This window comes from Phyllobates terribilis, unplaced genomic scaffold (assembly GCF_046119375.1).
Source record: "Phyllobates terribilis strain yellow unplaced genomic scaffold, ASM4611937v1 Scaffold_40__1_contigs__length_11209783, whole genome shotgun sequence".
Classification (NCBI taxonomy): Eukaryota; Metazoa; Chordata; class Amphibia; order Anura; family Dendrobatidae; genus Phyllobates; species Phyllobates terribilis.
Window position 1 is genome coordinate 8,458,605 of NW_027362800.1, and position 13,523 is coordinate 8,472,127.

At 45.7% G+C, this 13,523-nt stretch overlaps 8 non-coding genes across 8 annotated transcripts; all 8 read right to left on the reverse strand.

The window, feature by feature from the left end:
- Positions 1 to 3,262: 3,262 nt before the first annotated feature.
- On the reverse strand, positions 3,263 to 3,453 carry LOC141189652 (U2 spliceosomal RNA). The gene has a single exon (XR_012263702.1). It is a non-coding gene; the product is annotated as a U2 spliceosomal RNA (small nuclear RNA).
- A 1,121-nt stretch (positions 3,454 to 4,574) lies between these two features.
- Positions 4,575 to 4,765, reverse strand: LOC141189653 (U2 spliceosomal RNA). The gene has a single exon (XR_012263703.1). It is a non-coding gene; the product is annotated as a U2 spliceosomal RNA (small nuclear RNA).
- A 1,125-nt stretch (positions 4,766 to 5,890) lies between these two features.
- On the reverse strand, positions 5,891 to 6,081 carry LOC141189654 (U2 spliceosomal RNA). The gene has a single exon (XR_012263704.1). It is a non-coding gene; the product is annotated as a U2 spliceosomal RNA (small nuclear RNA).
- Positions 6,082 to 7,202: 1,121 nt separating this feature from the next.
- Positions 7,203 to 7,393, reverse strand: LOC141189655 (U2 spliceosomal RNA). Its single transcript, XR_012263705.1, has one exon. It is a non-coding gene; the product is annotated as a U2 spliceosomal RNA (small nuclear RNA).
- A 1,125-nt stretch (positions 7,394 to 8,518) lies between these two features.
- Positions 8,519 to 8,709, reverse strand: LOC141184342 (U2 spliceosomal RNA). Its single transcript, XR_012259106.1, has one exon. It is a non-coding gene; the product is annotated as a U2 spliceosomal RNA (small nuclear RNA).
- Positions 8,710 to 9,830: 1,121 nt separating this feature from the next.
- Positions 9,831 to 10,021, reverse strand: LOC141189656 (U2 spliceosomal RNA). The gene has a single exon (XR_012263706.1). It is a non-coding gene; the product is annotated as a U2 spliceosomal RNA (small nuclear RNA).
- Positions 10,022 to 11,144: 1,123 nt separating this feature from the next.
- Positions 11,145 to 11,335, reverse strand: LOC141189657 (U2 spliceosomal RNA). Its single transcript, XR_012263707.1, has one exon. It is a non-coding gene; the product is annotated as a U2 spliceosomal RNA (small nuclear RNA).
- Positions 11,336 to 12,457: 1,122 nt separating this feature from the next.
- Positions 12,458 to 12,648, reverse strand: LOC141191174 (U2 spliceosomal RNA). Its single transcript, XR_012265174.1, has one exon. It is a non-coding gene; the product is annotated as a U2 spliceosomal RNA (small nuclear RNA).
- Positions 12,649 to 13,523: the final 875 nt, after the last annotated feature.

Below are 13,523 nucleotides of genomic sequence, written 5' to 3' on the forward strand. Positions count from 1 at the left end.
CAGCCCTTTCATTTTTATCAGGTGACCCATAAAAATTTAAAAACTGCCATCTTGTCCCATCAATAAAAGCCTTAACTAAAAGAATACGACCCGGTAAAATATCTTGGATAAAATCAATAGACACATTTCCCTTAAAAAGTATAGCTACCCCGGCTGATCCAGTTGCATTTGATCCAGACCAGACCGATGGACCATGTTTCCACTCTTCCTTATATTTTTTGTAAGAAATCTTATGAGGGATATGACATTCTTGTAAAAAGAAAACAGAAGCTGTAAAACAGGTTAAAAAATGTAAAACAGTAGCTCTTCTGGTCTTGGATCCTATGCCTCTCACATTGAGGGAAACACCACTAATGTCAGCCATCATAACAAATGGTTAGGAAGAAACAAAAACTGAACTTTACCTATCCGATGGACGGATCAGACCACTTGGACTTTCACCAACGCCCTCTTCTGAATCCACCGTTATCAAAGAGTCTTCATCATCGGAGAAGGAACATTCACTTAAATTAAGACCCGACGCTACTGGGGTGTAGCTCGGAAGGATATTGAGAGAAAGGTTACACTGGGTCTCCATAGGCTGACCATTTAGGTCCTCATCAGGTGGGTCTCCGAGAGGCTCCGCACTCCCCTGCTGACCCGCAGAGGGTCGTAACACAAGGGCAGGCTGCGCACATGGCGGAGCCTCAGAGTCCCCGGAGGCAGCCAGGTTCGGGGCCCCACCTGGGGCAGCAGAGCCCCGGGACCTCGGGATTCCAGAGTCTACACCCCCGTGAGGGGATGTATCCATCTCCTCCCTATTAGCCACCTCCACGGAACCATTATTTTTCTTATTATGAGACCTCACCAAATGCCACGTACCGCCCTCGCTCTCGTGAGACCCAGTGGGAATTTTGGGCTCGGTGTCAGCCTTTTGGCGCTCTTTTTTGGCCTTACCGACCGCCCCTTTATGATCTTTCTCAGCCTTCCTTTTAGCCTCCTTTCAGCCAGCTCCTGGGCTCCTGTGAGTTACCTGTCATTGACTCGGAGGGATTGTTACTAGTCGAAGCGCCCTTATCACCTCCCGAGGCTCCAGGTTGCTGTTCCTCCTCCTGAGGGGTGGTCTGATTGGCCCGTCCATTCCCGGATGTCTTGGACTTCTCCTTTTGTTTTTGTTCATCCTCTCTGAACCTGTGAGGGCAAGAAAAATAGAAATGACCAGGTGTCCGACAAAAAGAGCATTTTTTTTCATTTGGGCACTCCTTTGTGTCATGTTCAGTACTGGCACAATTTCTACAAGTGGCACCACAACTATCCTTAGAGTGCCCATAGAGACCACAATACCTACAGAAAAGTGGCATTCCTGAGAAAAAAAAATCCCCATTAGTTTGCCCTATTTTAAATCGTGCTGGAGGAAGTCTCACACCTCCAGGGAATTTTGGGTCTCTTTCACATTTTACTAAAAACTTCCATTTTGAGGTCCAGATGTTAAACTCATTCAACACTTTCCCAATCAATTTCACACTTTTAAAATAAACTGACAAAAAGGAAATAACCTCTGGTGCCGTTATGAAGGGTGAGAAGATTTTCACAACCACCATCTTTACCTCATCCAGGACGTGCTCGATAATCTGAATCCCTTTTAGACCAGGGCTATTTTCTACCGACTTAACTCTGGACAAAACATCTTTGAAAATACCTTCGCCAGTAAAGGTTACATCATAGTCTCCACGTCGAGGATAATCCTGGATAGAAAGGATTTCGTTGGTTCTGACGTGGAGCAGTTTCTCAAGCACGTCCTGGACTACATATCCCAGATTCCGCATATCGGAACCACCAGCCGTAAAGCGGACCCTTATGGTGTTCTTGAGCCTCGCATATAGAGGCACGAGGTTGGGGTCAACCTCCATGGTATGGCGCAACAAAATGCAAATTGCAACCGCCTGCAATCTGCGCCTTCAGAGCTTTGTGATAAAGCACCTGAAGGCTGGGGGATCGCTGCCCGTTACCCTAGGACTAATCCCTCTCCCTAATAACAGCAGGCAGGTGAAGCCCACCGAAGTGGACGATCCTGCCAGGCCAAGGAGAGGGGTACCTGAGTGCCCTTCAACTGAAACCTCCTGCTGTGAAGCACTTGGTCTCAGCCAAAAGGCCGAGAAGCGATAACCAGAATTGGTTTCCGACTACGGTGCCACCCAAGGATTCTGAAAAGTCCATTTGTGGAGATGGCCACCTGGACTCCCGTTAAGAAGACATGCTGTCAACCTCTAGATCCCTCACATGCCTGCACTTTTCGGCTTGCTGCTGCTGCAATCCACGCGTTTTAGATCTACATAACTCCACCTCTTTTAGCACAGTACCCTCAACCCCCGGCTGATCCCACCCGCCTCAACACCGTTGGAAGGGAGGAGAACCAATTAAGGCGGGGGGGGGTGGAACGAGCAGCTGTCTACCCTTAGCAGGAGGGTTGCTGATTAATTACCTCTCCTGCTGCTGCTGCTGCTGGCTGTCCAGCAGCAGACTGAAGGTGGCTGCTGCTGTGCGCAGGTATATAAAGGCTCAGAGCCTATTATGACACGCGCAGCCAGCGTTCCATTGCCACATTCCGTCTACTGCAGGCGGGATACCTGGATGGCTGAATGTCACTGAGAAGCTCACAGAGACCGCCATAAGCAACAGTTTAAAAGAATGCCACAGACTAATCAACCAAACTTTTTGGGTTGGTTTCTCTTTTATAGTCTGCAGGCATTAAATGAAAGAAGTCAGTGTTCCAGCAGAGGGAGACAACGTTTCAGAAAAGGCATTGTAGCAAACCAAAAAAGAAATTTTAAGCGCAGCAGAGTAACCAGCTCACATACCTGTTAGCTCAGGTGAGTTTAAAAGGCTGCTGTTGATAACAAGGGCATTTGCTAAATAGATGGTGTGTGTGCAACAATATACTGAAAGGTCAATTATATTGTGCAGCTTATCTCACCACCTGTAGTTATTTAGGTGAAAGCTCCAAAATGCTTGCCTAATATGTCTGTTTATCCAAAAGGAAGTATAGAGGGAGAGCTAGATAGATAGCATTGCATTACATTACATTACATGGCAATGCAATGCACAGTTGCTGAAGTTGAACCAAAATGAGCTTGTCATCTGGCTTCTGCAACTTTTAACATGAAAAATCCAATGAGGAGAAGAAAAGCAAAGCCAAAGAGTCCATCCCAAAATCCGACAAACAAGCAAAATGAACAAAAAGCATTGAATTCAATTCTTTCTGATTTTAGAAACTGCATTAAAGAAGGGGTGCACCGGTCCTGGAGATACTGCAATACCAGGTCAATGCGTGGAGTGGACAGAGCAAGCTCTTTTTCCATCTCCCTGTTCTAAAAATCCATTTAATATATGGTCCCCAGATAGGGGACGTATCAGATATTAAACTGATAAGAACAGATACTACACTTGATCTTAGCCAAAAGGCCGAGAAGCGATAACCAGAATTGGTTTCCGACTACGGTGCCACCCAAGGATTCTGAAAAGTCCATTTGTGGAGATGGCCACCTGGACTCCCGTTAAGAAGACATGCTGTCAACCTCTAGATCCCTCACATGCCTGCACTTTTCGGCTTGCTGCTGCTGCAATCCACGCGTTTTAGATCTGCATAACTCCACCTCTTTTAGCACAGTACCCTCAACCCCCGGCTGTTCCCACCCGCCTCAACACCGTTGGAAGGGAGGAGAACCAATTAAGGCGGGGGGGGGGGTGGAATGAGCAGCTGTCTACCCTTAGCAGGAGGGTTGCTGATTAATTACCTCTCCTGCTGCTGCTGCTGCTGGCTGTCCAGCAGCAGACTGAAGGTGGCTGCTGCTGTGCGCAGGTATATAAAGGCTCAGAGCCTATTATGACACGCGCAGCCAGCGTTCCATTGCCACATTCCGTCTACTGCAGGCGGGATACCTGGATGGCTGAATGTCACTGAGAAGCTCACAGAGACCGCCATAAGCAACAGTTTAAAAGAATGCCACAGACTAATCAACCAAACTTTTTGGGTTGGTTTCTCTTTTATAGTCTGCAGGCATTAAATGAAAGAAGTCAGTGTTCCAGCAGAGGGAGACAACGTTTCAGAAAAGGCATTGTAGCAAACCAAAAAAGAAATTTTAAGCGCAGCAGAGTAACCAGCTCACATACCTGTTAGCTCAGGTGAGTTTAAAAGGCTGCTGTTGATAACAAGGGCATTTGCTAAATAGATGGTGTGTGTGCAACAATATACTGAAAGGTCAATTATATTGTGCAGCTTATCTCACCACCTGTAGTTATTTAGGTGAAAGCTCCAAAATGCTTGCCTAATATGTCTGTTTATCCAAAAGGAAGTATAGAGGGAGAGCTAGATAGATAGCATTGCATTACATTACATTACATGGCAATGCAATGCACAGTTGCTGAAGTTGAACCAAAATGAGCTTGTCATCTGGCTTCTGCAACTTTTAACATGAAAAATCCAATGAGGAGAAGAAAAGCAAAGCCAAAGAGTCCATCCCAAAATCCGACAAACAAGCAAAATGAACAAAAAGCATTGAATTCAATTCTTTCTGATTTTAGAAACTGCATTAAAGAAGGGGTGCACCGGTCCTGGAGATACTGCAATACCAGGTCAATGCGTGGAGTGGACAGAGCAAGCTCTTTTTCCATCTCCCTGTTCTAAAAATCCATTTAATATATGGTCCCCAGATAGGGGACGTATCAGATATTAAACTGATAAGAACAGATACTACACTTGATCTTAGCCAAAAGGCCGAGAAGCGATAACCAGAATTGGTTTCCGACTACGGTGCCACCCAAGGATTCTGAAAAGTCCATTTGTGGAGATGGCCACCTGGACTCCCGTTAAGAAGACATGCTGTCAACCTCTAGATCCCTCACATGCCTGCACTTTTCGGCTTGCTGCTGCTGCAATCCACGCGTTTTAGATCTGCATAACTCCACCTCTTTTAGCACAGTACCCTCAACCCCCGGCTGTTCCCACGCGCCTCAACACCGTTGGAAGGGAGGAGAACCAATTAAGGCGGGGGGGGGGGGGGGTGGAACGAGCAGCTGTCTACCCTTAGCAGGAGGGTTGCTGATTAATTACCTCTCCTGCTGCTGCTGCTGCTGGCTGTCCAGCAGCAGACTGAAGGTGGCTGCTGCTGTGCGCAGGTATATAAAGGCTCAGAGCCTATTATGACACGCGCAGCCAGCGTTCCATTGCCACATTCCGTCTACTGCAGGCGGGATACCTGGATGGCTGAATGTCACTGAGAAGCTCACAGAGACCGCCATAAGCAACAGTTTAAAAGAATGCCACAGACTAATCAACCAAACTTTTTGGGTTGGTTTCTCTTTTATAGTCTGCAGGCATTAAATGAAAGAAGTCAGTGTTCCAGCAGAGGGAGACAACGTTTCAGAAAAGGCATTGTAGCAAACCAAAAAAGAAATTTTAAGCGCAGCAGAGTAACCAGCTCACATACCTGTTAGCTCAGGTGAGTTTAAAAGGCTGCTGTTGATAACAAGGGCATTTGCTAAATAGATGGTGTGTGTGCAACAATATACTGAAAGGTCAATTATATTGTGCAGCTTATCTCACCACCTGTAGTTATTTAGGTGAAAGCTCCAAAATGCTTGCCTAATATGTCTGTTTATCCAAAAGGAAGTATAGAGGGAGAGCTAGATAGATAGCATTGCATTACATTACATTACATGGCAATGCAATGCACAGTTGCTGAAGTTGAACCAAAATGAGCTTGTCATCTGGCTTCTGCAACTTTTAACATGAAAAATCCAATGAGGAGAAGAAAAGCAAAGCCAAAGAGTCCATCCCAAAATCCGACAAACAAGCAAAATGAACAAAAAGCATTGAATTCAATTCTTTCTGATTTTAGAAACTGCATTAAAGAAGGGGTGCACCGGTCCTGGAGATACTGCAATACCAGGTCAATGCGTGGAGTGGACAGAGCAAGCTCTTTTTCCATCTCCCTGTTCTAAAAATCCATTTAATATATGGTCCCCAGATAGGGGACGTATCAGATATTAAACTGATAAGAACAGATACTACACTTGATCTTAGCCAAAAGGCCGAGAAGCGATAACCAGAATTGGTTTCCGACTACGGTGCCACCCAAGGATTCTGAAAAGTCCATTTGTGGAGATGGCCACCTGGACTCCCGTTAAGAAGACATGCTGTCAACCTCTAGATCCCTCACATGCCTGCACTTTTCGGCTTGCTGCTGCTGCAATCCACGCGTTTTAGATCTGCATAACTCCACCTCTTTTAGCACAGTACCCTCAACCCCCGGCTGTTCCCACCCGCCTCAACACCGTTGGAAGGGAGGAGAACCAATTAAGGCGGGGGGGGGGGTGGAACGAGCAGCTGTCTACCCTTAGCAGGAGGGTTGCTGATTAATTACCTCTCCTGCTGCTGCTGCTGCTGGCTGTCCAGCAGCAGACTGAAGGTGGCTGCTGCTGTGCGCAGGTATATAAAGGCTCAGAGCCTATTATGACACGCGCAGCCAGCGTTCCATTGCCACATTCCGTCTACTGCAGGCGGGATACCTGGATGGCTGAATGTCACTGAGAAGCTCACAGAGACCGCCATAAGCAACAGTTTAAAAGAATGCCACAGACTAATCAACCAAACTTTTTGGGTTGGTTTCTCTTTTATAGTCTGCAGGCATTAAATGAAAGAAGTCAGTGTTCCAGCAGAGGGAGACAACGTTTCAGAAAAGGCATTGTAGCAAACCAAAAAAGAAATTTTAAGCGCAGCAGAGTAACCAGCTCACATACCTGTTAGCTCAGGTGAGTTTAAAAGGCTGCTGTTGATAACAAGGGCATTTGCTAAATAGATGGTGTGTGTGCAACAATATACTGAAAGGTCAATTATATTGTGCAGCTTATCTCACCACCTGTAGTTATTTAGGTGAAAGCTCCAAAATGCTTGCCTAATATGTCTGTTTATCCAAAAGGAAGTATAGAGGGAGAGCTAGATAGATAGCATTGCATTACATTACATTACATGGCAATGCAATGCACAGTTGCTGAAGTTGAACCAAAATGAGCTTGTCATGTGGCTTCTGCAACTTTTAACATGAAAAATCCAATGAGGAGAAGAAAAGCAAAGCCAAAGAGTCCATCCCAAAATCCGACAAACAAGCAAAATGAACAAAAAGCATTGAATTCAATTCTTTCTGATTTTAGAAACTGCATTAAAGAAGGGGTGCACCGGTCCTGGAGATACTGCAATACCAGGTCAATGCGTGGAGTGGACAGAGCAAGCTCTTTTTCCATCTCCCTGTTCTAAAAATCCATTTAATATATGGTCCCCAGATAGGGGACGTATCAGATATTAAACTGATAAGAACAGATACTACACTTGATCTTAGCCAAAAGGCCGAGAAGCGATAACCAGAATTGGTTTCCGACTACGGTGCCACCCAAGGATTCTGAAAAGTCCATTTGTGGAGATGGCCACCTGGACTCCCGTTAAGAAGACATGCTGTCAACCTCTAGATCCCTCACATGCCTGCACTTTTCGGCTTGCTGCTGCTGCAATTCACGCGTTTTAGATCTGCATAACTCCACCTCTTTTAGCACAGTACCCTCAACCCCCGGCTGTTCCCACCCGCCTCAACACCGTTGGAAGGGAGGAGAACCAATTAAGGCGGGGTGGGGGGGGGGTGGAACGAGCAGCTGTCTACCCTTAGCAGGAGGGTTGCTGATTAATTACCTCTCCTGCTGCTGCTGCTGCTGGCTGTCCAGCAGCAGACTGAAGGTGGCTGCTGCTGTGCGCAGGTATATAAAGGCTCAGAGCCTATTATGACACGCGCAGCCAGCGTTCCATTGCCACATTCCGTCTACTGCAGGCGGGATACCTGGATGGCTGAATGTCACTGAGAAGCTCACAGAGACCGCCATAAGCAACAGTTTAAAAGAATGCCACAGACTAATCAACCAAACTATTTGGGTTGGTTTCTCTTTTATAGTCTGCAGGCATTAAATGAAAGAAGTCAGTGTTCCAGCAGAGGGAGACAACGTTTCAGAAAAGGCATTGTAGCAAACCAAAAAAGAAATTTTAAGCGCAGCAGAGTAACCAGCTCACATACCTGTTAGCTCAGGTGAGTTTAAAAGGCTGCTGTTGATAACAAGGGCATTTGCTAAATAGATGGTGTGTGTGCAACAATATACTGAAAGGTCAATTATATTGTGCAGCTTATCTCACCACCTGTAGTTATTTAGGTGAAAGCTCCAAAATGCTTGCCTAATATGTCTGTTTATCCAAAAGGAAGTATAGAGGGAGAGCTAGATAGATAGCATTGCATTACATTACATTACATGGCAATGCAATGCACAGTTGCTGAAGTTGAACCAAAATGAGCTTGTCATGTGGCTTCTGCAACTTTTAACATGAAAAATCCAATGAGGAGAAGAAAAGCAAAGCCAAAGAGTCCATCCCAAAATCCGACAAACAAGCAAAATGAACAAAAAGCATTGAATTCAATTCTTTCTGATTTTAGAAACTGCATTAAAGAAGGGGTGCACCGGTCCTGGAGATACTGCAATACCAGGTCAATGCGTGGAGTGAACAGAGCAAGCTCTTTTTCCATCTCCCTGTTCTAAAAATCCATTTAATATATGGTCCCCAGATAGGGGACGTATCAGATATTAAACTGATAAGAACAGATACTACACTTGATCTTAGCCAAAAGGCCGAGAAGCGATAACCAGAATTGGTTTCCGACTACGGTGCCACCCAAGGATTCTGAAAAGTCCATTTGTGGAGATGGCCACCTGGACTCCCGTTAAGAAGACATGCTGTCAACCTCTAGATCCCTCACATGCCTGCACTTTTCGGCTTGCTGCTGCTGCAATCCACGCGTTTTAGATCTGCATAACTCCACCTCTTTTAGCACAGTACCCTCAACCCCCGGCTGTTCCCACCCGCCTCAACACCGTTGGAAGGGAGGAGAACCAATTAAGGCGGGGGGGGGGGTGGAACGAGCAGCTGTCTACCCTTAGCAGGAGGGTTGCTGATTAATTACCTCTCCTGCTGCTGCTGCTGCTGGCTGTCCAGCAGCAGACTGAAGGTGGCTGCTGCTGTGCGCAGGTATATAAAGGCTCAGAGCCTATTATGACACGCGCAGCCAGCGTTCCATTGCCACATTCCGTCTACTGCAGGCGGGATACCTGGATGGCTGAATGTCACTGAGAAGCTCACAGAGACCGCCATAAGCAACAGTTTAAAAGAATGCCACAGACTAATCAACCAAACTTTTTGGGTTGGTTTCTCTTTTATAGTCTGCAGGCATTAAATGAAAGAAGTCAGTGTTCCAGCAGAGGGAGACAACGTTTCAGAAAAGGCATTGTAGCAAACCAAAAAAGAAATTTTAAGCGCAGCAGAGTAACCAGCTCACATACCTGTTAGCTCAGGTGAGTTTAAAAGGCTGCTGTTGATAACAAGGGCATTTGCTAAATAGATGGTGTGTGTGCAACAATATACTGAAAGGTCAATTATATTGTGCAGCTTATCTCACCACCTGTAGTTATTTAGGTGAAAGCTCCAAAATGCTTGCCTAATATGTCTGTTTATCCAAAAGGAAGTATAGAGGGAGAGCTAGATAGATAGCATTGCATTACATTACATTACATGGCAATGCAATGCACAGTTGCTGAAGTTGAACCAAAATGAGCTTGTCATCTGGCTTCTGCAACTTTTAACATGAAAAATCCAATGAGGAGAAGAAAAGCAAAGCCAAAGAGTCCATCCCAAAATCCGACAAACAAGCAAAATGAACAAAAAGCATTGAATTCAATTCTTTCTGATTTTAGAAACTGCATTAAAGAAGGGGTGCACCGGTCCTGGAGATACTGCAATACCAGGTCAATGCGTGGAGTGGACAGAGCAAGCTCTTTTTCCATCTCCCTGTTCTAAAAATCCATTTAATATATGGTCCCCAGATAGGGGACGTATCAGATATTAAACTGATAAGAACAGATACTACACTTGATCTTAGCCAAAAGGCCGAGAAGCGATAACCAGAATTGGTTTCCGACTACGGTGCCACGCAAGGATTCTGAAAAGTCCATTTGTGGAGATGGCCACCTGGACTCCCGTTAAGAAGACATGCTGTCAACCTCTAGATCCCTCACATGCCTGCACTTTTCGGCTTGCTGCTGCTGCAATCCACGCGTTTTAGATCTGCATAACTCCACCTCTTTTAGCACAGTACCCTCAACCCCCGGCTGTTCCCACCCGCCTCAACACCGTTGGAAGGGAGGAGAACCAATTAAGGCGGGGGGGGGGGGGTGGAACGAGCAGCTGTCTACCCTTAGCAGGAGGGTTGCTGATTAATTACCTCTCCTGCTGCTGCTGCTGCTGGCTGTCCAGCAGCAGACTGAAGGTGGCTGCTGCTGTGCGCAGGTATATAAAGGCTCAGAGCCTATTATGACAGGCGCAGCCAGCGTTCCATTGCCACATTCCGTCTACTGCAGGCGGGATACCTGGATGGCTGAATGTCACTGAGAAGCTCACAGAGACCGCCATAAGCAACAGTTTAAAAGAATGCCACAGACTAATCAACCAAACTTTTTGGGTTGGTTTCTCTTTTATAGTCTGCAGGCATTAAATGAAAGAAGTCAGTGTTCCAGCAGAGGGAGACAACGTTTCAGAAAAGGCATTGTAGCAAACCAAAAAAGAAATTTTAAGCGCAGCAGAGTAACCAGCTCACATACCTGTTAGCTCAGGTGAGTTTAAAAGGCTGCTGTTGATAACAAGGGCATTTGCTAAATAGATGGTGTGTGTGCAACAATATACTGAAAGGTCAATTATATTGTGCAGCTTATCTCACCACCTGTAGTTATTTAGGTGAAAGCTCCAAAATGCTTGCCTAATATGTCTGTTTATCCAAAAGGAAGTATAGAGGGAGAGCTAGATAGATAGCATTGCATTACATTACATTACATGGCAATGCAATGCACAGTTGCTGAAGTTGAACCAAAATGAGCTTGTCATCTGGCTTCTGCAACTTTTAACATGAAAAATCCAATGAGGAGAAGAAAAGCAAAGCCAAAGAGTCCATCCCAAAATCCGACAAACAAGCAAAATGAACAAAAAGCATTGAATTCAATTCTTTCTGATTTTAGAAACTGCATTAAAGAAGGGGTGCACCGGTCCTGGAGATACTGCAATACCAGGTCAATGCGTGGAGTGGACAGAGCAAGCTCTTTTTCCATCTCCCTGTTCTAAAAATCCATTTAATATATGGTCCCCAGATAGGGGACGTATCAGATATTAAACTGATAAGAACAGATACTACACTTGATCTTAGCCAAAAGGCCGAGAAGCGATAACCAGAATTGGTTTCCGACTACGGTGCCACCCAAGGATTCTGAAAAGTCCATTTGTGGAGATGGCCACCTGGACTCCCGTTAAGAAGACATGCTGTCAACCTCTAGATCCCTCACATGCCTGCACTTTTCGGCTTGCTGCTGCTGCAATCCACGCGTTTTAGATCTGCATAACTCCACCTCTTTTAGCACAGTACCCTCAACCCCCGGCTGTTCCCACCCGCCTCAACACCGTTGGAAGGGAGGAGAACCAATTAAGGCGGGGGGGGGGGGTGGAACGAGCAGCTGTCTACCCTTAGCAGGAGGGTTGCTGATTAATTACCTCTCCTGCTGCTGCTGCTGCTGGCTGTCCAGCAGCAGACTGAAGGTGGCTGCTGCTGTGCGCAGGTATATAAAGGCTCAGAGCCTATTATGACACGCGCAGCCAGCGTTCCATTGCCACATTCCGTCTACTGCAGGCGGGATACCTGGATGGCTGAATGTCACTGAGAAGCTCACAGAGACCGCCATAAGCAACAGTTTAAAAGAATGCCACAGACTAATCAACCAAACTTTTTGGGTTGGTTTCTCTTTTATAGTCTGCAGGCATTAAATGAAAGAAGTCAGTGTTCCAGCAGAGGGAGACAACGTTTCAGAAAAGGCATTGTAGCAAACCAAAAAAGAAATTTTAAGCGCAGCAGAGTAACCAGCTCACATACCTGTTAGCTCAGGTGAGTTTAAAAGGCTGCTGTTGATAACAAGGGCATTTGCTAAATAGATGGTGTGTGTGCAACAATATACTGAAAGGTCAATTATATTGTGCAGCTTATCTCACCACCTGTAGTTATTTAGGTGAAAGCTCCAAAATGCTTGCCTAATATGTCTGTTTATCCAAAAGGAAGTATAGAGGGAGAGCTAGATAGATAGCATTGCATTACATTACATTACATGGCAATGCAATGCACAGTTGCTGAAGTTGAACCAAAATGAGCTTGTCATCTGGCTTCTGCAACTTTTAACATGAAAAATCCAATGAGGAGAAGAAAAGCAAAGCCAAAGAGTCCATCCCAAAATCCGACAAACAAGCAAAATGAACAAAAAGCATTGAATTCAATTCTTTCTGATTTTAGAAACTGCATTAAAGAAGGGGTGCACCGGTCCTGGAGATACTGCAATACCAGGTCAATGCGTGGAGTGGACAGAGCAAGCTCTTTTTCCATCTCCCTGTTCTAAAAATCCATTTAATATTTGGTCCCCAGATAGGGGACGTATCAGATATTAAACTGATAAGAACAGATACTACACTTGATCTTAGCCAAAAGGCCGAGAAGCGATAACCAGAATTGGTTTCCGACTACGGTGCCACCCAAGGATTCTGAAAAGTCCATTTGTGGAGATGGCCACCTGGACTCCCGTTAAGAAGACATGCTGTCAACCTCTAGATCCCTCACATGCCTGCACTTTTCGGCTTGCTGCTGCTGCAATCCACGCGTTTTAGATCTGCATAACTCCACCTCTTTTAGCACAGTACCCTCAACCCCCGGCTGTTCCCACCCGCCTCAACACCGTTGGAAGGGAGGAGAACCAATTAAGGCGGGGGGGGGGTGGAACGAGCAGCTGTCTACCCTTAGCAGGAGGGTTGCTGATTAATTACCTCTCCTGCTGCTGCTGCTGCTGGCTGTCCAGCAGCAGACTGAAGGTGGCTGCTGCTGTGCGCAGGTATATAAAGGCTCAGAGCCTATTATGACACGCGCAGCCAGCGTTCCATTGCCACATTCCGTCTACTGCAGGCGGGATACCTGGATGGCTGAATGTCACTGAGAAGCTCACAGAGACCGCCATAAGCAACAGTTTAAAAGAATGCCACAGACTAATCAACCAAACTTTTTGGGTTGGTTTCTCTTTTATAGTCTGCAGGCATTAAATGAAAGAAGTCAGTGTTCCAGCAGAGGGAGACAACGTTTCAGAAAAGGCATTGTAGCAAACCAAAAAAGAAATTTTAAGCGCAGCAGAGTAACCAGCTCACATACCTGTTAGCTCAGGTGAGTTTAAAAGGCTGCTGTTGATAACAAGGGCATTTGCTAAATAGATGGTGTGTGTGCAACAATATACTGAAAGGTCAATTATATTGTGCAGCTTATCTCACCACCTGTAGTTATTTAGGTGAAAGCTCCAAAATGCTTGCCTAATATGTCTGTTTATCCAAAAGG